The sequence below is a fragment of the Gambusia affinis genome, linkage group LG16 (genome assembly GCF_019740435.1).
Source record: "Gambusia affinis linkage group LG16, SWU_Gaff_1.0, whole genome shotgun sequence".
NCBI lineage: Eukaryota > Metazoa > Chordata > Actinopteri > Cyprinodontiformes > Poeciliidae > Gambusia > Gambusia affinis.
This window is the reverse complement of record NC_057883.1, coordinates 8,623,071-8,629,207: the sequence shown is the minus strand read 5'-3', so window position 1 is coordinate 8,629,207 and position 6,137 is coordinate 8,623,071. Positions and strand designations below refer to the sequence as shown.

General features: G+C 39.4%; 1 protein-coding gene across 2 annotated transcripts in view; it reads left to right on the top strand.

The window, feature by feature from the left end:
• The first annotated feature begins 1,971 nt into the window (after positions 1-1,971).
• The window catches only part of slc7a14a (solute carrier family 7 member 14a), a 29,141-nt gene continuing 24,975 nt past the window's right edge, over positions 1,972-6,137 (top strand). The window contains exon 1 of one of the 2 annotated variants that reach the window (XM_044143849.1): positions 1,972-2,118. The gene's annotated coding sequence lies outside the window, so the exon portion shown is untranslated. Of the gene's footprint in view, positions 2,119-2,214; positions 2,431-6,137 lie in introns of those variants that run through there. The other variant, XM_044143851.1, reaches the window with a different exon arrangement.

The window sequence follows — 6,137 nt, the reverse complement described above, 5'->3', positions numbered from 1 at the left end:
TTTTGTCATGTTTATGACAGTGTCATGTCAGTTCTGTGTCCAGCTTCTGAATTGAACTAAGTATAGGTTCCTAGACAGAAACTCTTTAAAGTTATTGAAAGTGACTTGTGTAACGGAATACACGGAATCAAACAACATCCAATCATTTAAAACTTCAACAGATTTCAAGCTCTTGCACTTTACTCTCTCTTTTTTTTGGCTCTTTGACATCCTTACATTATCACCTTGGCATTCCTAAATTGTTTGGAGACATAATGATTTTTGTGCATTTAAGGTCCTTTATTTTTTTGTATGACAATTTCAGAAATAGGCTTCCATACTTTCATTTGGGTTCTGAGCATAAATTATGAATATTGAGCAGAGTTTGTGGTATGTGGTTGTGGTAACTGTATTTGAGAGGAAATCTTACTGCCAGACCACCAGACATAATGGATCAAAGTAAATCCATATAGATTTTTTTTTCTCTACCTTTTCTCTCTGGATCCACGAATGCTCACGTTGCAGCTGACATAAACAGGCTTTCTGTGGCAATAAAAAAGGAGAAAACCTAGTCAACTGCTGAATATTTGATCATTCACCAGCATAGGATAAATAATTTAGCAATTGGCCTTTTGCATGTCTCTTTCTCGCTCACTCCGCCGCTGGAGACAAACAGTGAAGGTCTTTAACCATGGTGTATTAAACACCAGTGATGCACTTTAAGATGTCCTTAAGCCACTTTCTCAGTGGAAAATGACCAGAAAATGCCCGATAACTGTCCGACTGACCTGTTCCGCCGCCCTTGCTTGGGCAGGGTAATTTAAAGGAAAGTCATTTGTGACGGTTTAGCAATTTATTGATTTCTGCCCTGTAAGTCCAAACCAAATGACATGTTCACGGAACAGCTCCTCCTCAGTGGGAGCAAATATTGTTCAGATTCTTGGAAATACTTTAAGTAAAACCTTACTACGTTCTCTCATGTTACGACTTAAAACTCTAATTTATTTTACCGCAATGCTATCTGACAGACCAGCAGCACAACGCAATATATGATTGGGAAGTGAAAGGAAAGCGATGTGTGGCTTTCAAATTTTTTTCCTGGTAAACTAAAGAAATATGGAATGTACTTTGCACACACTTTTGTTGCAGATGCAATACGTAGAAAAAGGTTTATTGTTTTTCTTGTAGAAGGGCTCAGGTTTAGTTAGATTTTATGGATTACGTTTGTTAAAATCAATATTCAATTCTTTTCACAAATTCCCAATTAGAATTAAGCTTGGACTTTTAACTCTGATAAGTTCGTCGATCTGTCAACACTCTTCATTTTCAGGTGATGAACTAAACAGTTATGTGTAATGTGTCGAAAACGTGGGGAAAATCATTTGTAGCTTATTAAATTGGCCAAAAAATATTAAATATTATTATTAAATTGGCCAAAGGCAGGAAAAAATACCTGCCTTTGCTGACATTATAGTGTCTTTATTCTGATACATTTTTTCATAATTAAACCTGAAAAATGGCTCTTTAACTCAAATATTTACTAGTTTAGTCATCCAATTGATTGGTCTTTCAACTTTGGTTGTGTCATTTATAAATGTTTGTGACTTTAACCTGTTTTAGAATAATGAATATTATTGAAAACTTAGTGTATTATGCTGAATTAAAGTCATAACTTTGTTGGTGTAAAACTAACTTAAACTTTACTAGGTTAGCGAAGAAAAAAAAAGCGTTGTTTATAATCCTGCAGTCTAGGGAATCCTGGTCCAAATAATAACGGCGTTACTTGTGTCATTGCCGGACCTTCATAAAATCACGGGATGGGGAAGAGGGAGGGGTGGGGCCGAAACTACGACATCCTGTCCGGACAGGAAAACAAACCGGATGCGCGTTGCGCCGCGTCTGCTTTCACGCGGCGTCCTGAATGATTTAAACCGTTTTACATCATCGGCCTCACCCTCCCCAAATCCCTCGCTCCCTCCCTCCCTCCCTCTGTCTCCCTCCTCCCCTCCTCCATCCTGCGCTGCCTCCCGCTGATGCGCCGCGCAAGCAGCCCGGAGATGCTGCTGCTGCTCCTGCTGCTGATGTTGGCGACCGACTGCAGCATCCGACATGGGCATCCTCTAATCCGGCCGCGGCACAGTGAGTGTTTTACCTCCACTTCTCTCCTGCGCACCCTCACCCAGTGACGCTTTTCCTAAACTTAGCTGCTATCTCAACCATCATCTCCCCTTGTCGTCTCCCTACACGGCTGTTTTCCCATCTTCCTTTGTGCAGTTTTCCTTTTTTTCTTCTTCTTCTTCCCTTTCTTTCTTTTCATAAGGGGGTGGCGCATAAACTCGACGGAAACAGCGCGAGCCCGTATAGCAGCAGGGAATTGTCCCTTCCCGTTACTACTACACCCCACCCAAAGGGATGTTTCTTTGCGGAAGAGAAAGGAGGAAAGAGTTGAGGGTGGGTGTCGCTTCTCCCAGCGGACTGTAGCTGCAGCAGGGAACTGTACTGCTTATATAGCCAGATGCATAACTTAAAAAAAAAAAAAAGAAAAAAAGGCTGACATAAATAATTAAAAACATTTTTGGTTGCTAGTGAGCATATTGGGGTGAGTCGTGCAGTGGGGGAACATGGAAAGTAGAAGGAGAGAAAATCTATCTATCTATCTATCTATCTATCTATCTATCTATCTATCTATCTATCTATCTATCTATCTATCTATCTATCTATCTATCTATCTATCTATCTATCTATCTATCTATCTATCTATCTATCTATCTATCTATCTATCTATCTATCTATGTCTGTCTGTCTGTAAGAAGGAAACATACTGTGCATCTGGATGCCTGCGTGTGTTTATTTGAGGACAAGAGCACTCAGACACCGACAGCCTCAAGCAGTCAAACTAGGCTAATCCCTAATGACATGGACAGATCTCTCTCTTTCTCTCTACCGCCCCTACCACCTTCTCCCTCCATCTATCTCTGTTTTGTTGTTTTTTTTTAAAAAATTTGCCATAAGGTCTTGTCTCCTTTTCCTCCCCTTCCTCTCCGTTCTTTGTTTTTACTCAGTTGTGACGACGTGCTGTCCGTGGTGCTGAAAGCAGGCGTCAGCAGATGGCTCGGTGATACTGTGTAGCTAGACGGGCCTGTCACTGCTCAACAGGTGCCACAGACAAGTGGCAAGGATTTTAAAGATGGCGAAGAACAAGGTCGCGTTGGGAAATGTTTCGGTTGACATTGTGTATTTTGCCTTTCGTACTGGAAAAGAGCTCATTCTAGAGATCCATCAGGAATTCACTAGTTGGTTGGGATAGTTTGATCAGGCGTGGCCAGTAAGTGGGCAACTGCAAAGTCAAAGTCACAACCTTTTTTTTTTCGATCAGGGAACAAAAAAGACAGCATTTTCTGACGCTGACAGAACTCTGAGATTTAACTCAGCAACATTTGGATCTCAGGCCTTGCTCAGGCAAGCGCCTTCAAACAATTCTCTCTTAAATAAGAGGCGGACACAAGACTCTGTCCGGTTGCTTCAAAACTTTATAAGGTTAACAAAATATGACCAATCAAAATAAACAGACATATGAGTAAAATAATATTTCAAATCGCCTCATCTGAGAGGTACCAATACCTTCCTGTCTACATTTAGGGACAATGAATAAGCAGTATTATGAATAAATTAACCGCTTAGATACGGTACTAGAAGTGTCTTTCCAAAACATATATGTTAAGACTTGAGAAACATTCAAAAGTAGTTGATCATATAGTTGTTTTTGAATCCAAGTTTGAACAATAAGAATCAGTACGCTTTACATTAGTCAACCAAATTCTTAAGGTTGTCCTCTTGCATGGTTTATTTATTTATTTATTGTTTTGTAGTTTTCCAACACATACAGGCCCACATGTGCAGACGAGGCGATGAGAACAATCAGTACTACACAACAATGGCACCAGGGTGTGCTGACAGCAATACTCTTCGTTGTGGAAGTTGCTACAGAGGGCAGTAGGTTCGGAGTTAATCAATGTGTCCTGGCTATCTTTAAGCTGTTTAAAATGAAGTATCAGATACATGAAATACTATTTATTTCCTCAGATATGTTCCTGATATGTCTGTGATCAATTCCTCTATGAGAAATTGAGAGAGAGTGAGAGAGGGAGAGAGAGAGAGAGAGAGAGAGAGAGAAAGAGACTTAAGACAAATAACATGAAGGTTGAAAGATCTACAGCAAAACTGTTTTGTTATTTCGTTTTTTAAACTCTTTTTGTGATGGCGAATGATGGATTGTGAGATTAGCTAATGTCCTGCATTCTCCAGGAATGTTAGTTGCTCTGCTCATTAATGTAAGTTGCAAAATTGTTTCAAAATATCTTTTAAAAAACCTCAGATTTGTGCCTCTCTTGTTGAGAACATTACAGGCACCTGTAAACTTATGAAATCAAAAGACACAGCGATTTCCTGTTAGAACTTCGCCAAAACAAAAAGGATATGTCACAGAAAGAAATGTAGAAATAGAAGAAACATTATGACCTCTATGTTGACGTGATGAGGATGAATTTGCTGAAGCAATGCCAATGAGAGGCAGAAACAGATGATTACATAACCACCCAATTTAGCAACTGCAGTTTGTCTCCCTGAATATCTCTCACATTAAGTCCCAGACAGCCTCCGAGACACGCAGGTCTTCACCAAGAAGACAGAATCATATGCAGGGCCGGAGGTTTATAATGCAGCCGCTGCTTTCTAAGAGACAGTTTCATGCCTGGTATGTGTGTGTGAAAGGAAATGGTGCTGTGAAAACTAGATGATCGTGTTGTGGAGTGTGTAATGGCAACATTGCACTATCTAAATAAATAAAACAGAAAGAAAGAGTATGGGGAAACTTCCGACCTATGAAAACTTGGCTGCCCACCTATACTGGCAGGCCGGATATTGAGAACATTTGTTACAGAAAAGCAGTCTAGATGATCACGGTAAGACAGGAAGTGTCAAGTTTCTTTGCCGTTTGGGTTTCGGTTTTCTTTTTGTGGTTTTGATCATTTTCTTGTGGGTTATTAATGTTCGGTAGCACTTGCTATATTCTGCCGTTTTTCTGTTTGTTATTGTTCCTTAGGAGTTACCATATTAGGTCATTCCTTCATGCTTAGTTTTTAGTTTGTTCTTGTATTTATTGCTTAGATCACTGTCTGGCTGTTTTTCCTTTTTGTTTTTTCATCATTTGAAACTTATTTTATCTTCTCTGTGTTAATTAGTCTCCTCCTTCAGTCTCCATCTTTTCTTGTTCCCACAGCTGTACCACCCTGATTCATTTAGCAACCTCTCTAGTCACTTTATAACCTCACCTCAGTATTTTAAGCTCAGGATTTTGTTCAGTGTTGAACTATTGTCTTATTTTTCCCTGATTGTCTGCATTTTGGCTCTGTCTAAAAATAAGACAGGGGAAAATTAAGAAATCCACATCAGCCTTAGAACCTTTGAAAAATTAGCCACAACAGAACAACTTCCAAAGAAATTCCCACATGAAGTCTGTTTCAGATAAAGCAAAAATAAACCTATAGATAAAATGTTTTGTGAATACTAACACAACACCAAACCCCAGACGTAAAACAGGGCAGTAACGTTAAATCATTTCTTATTCAGAGCTTATTAACATAAAGTGATCTGCAGTCTTCTCTGAGGAAACCTCCGACCTTCAGACTTTGCTAGTCGTTGAGCATCCGTCCCATAAATAAGAATGTGTTTATCAAATCAAACCAAGTAAAGCTGTAGAAGGCCAAGCCTTGGATTTACTGAAAGCATTTCAGATGGAAAATATTTTTTTTTTTCAATTTTTTTTAAAAAAGAAAAGAAAGTCAGTCATATTTATAATAAAGCTGAAGATGGGGGAAAAAAATGTGTCCGAAAATATTCTGCTATACCACTGGCTTGTATTTTTTTTTCTATTAGAGTTTAGTGGATTTTTTTAAAAAAAAAGCAAAAAACACAGTGGCACAGTTGGTAGCACTGTTGCCTTTCTGCAAGAAAGTCCTGGGTTCGATTCCCAGCTCTGGGGTTTTTTTTGCATGGAGTTTGCATGTTCTCCCTGTGCATCTGCGGGTTCTCTCCGCGTACTCTGGCTTGCTCCCATGGTCCAAAACATGACTGTTAGGTTAATCAGTCTCTAAATTCTC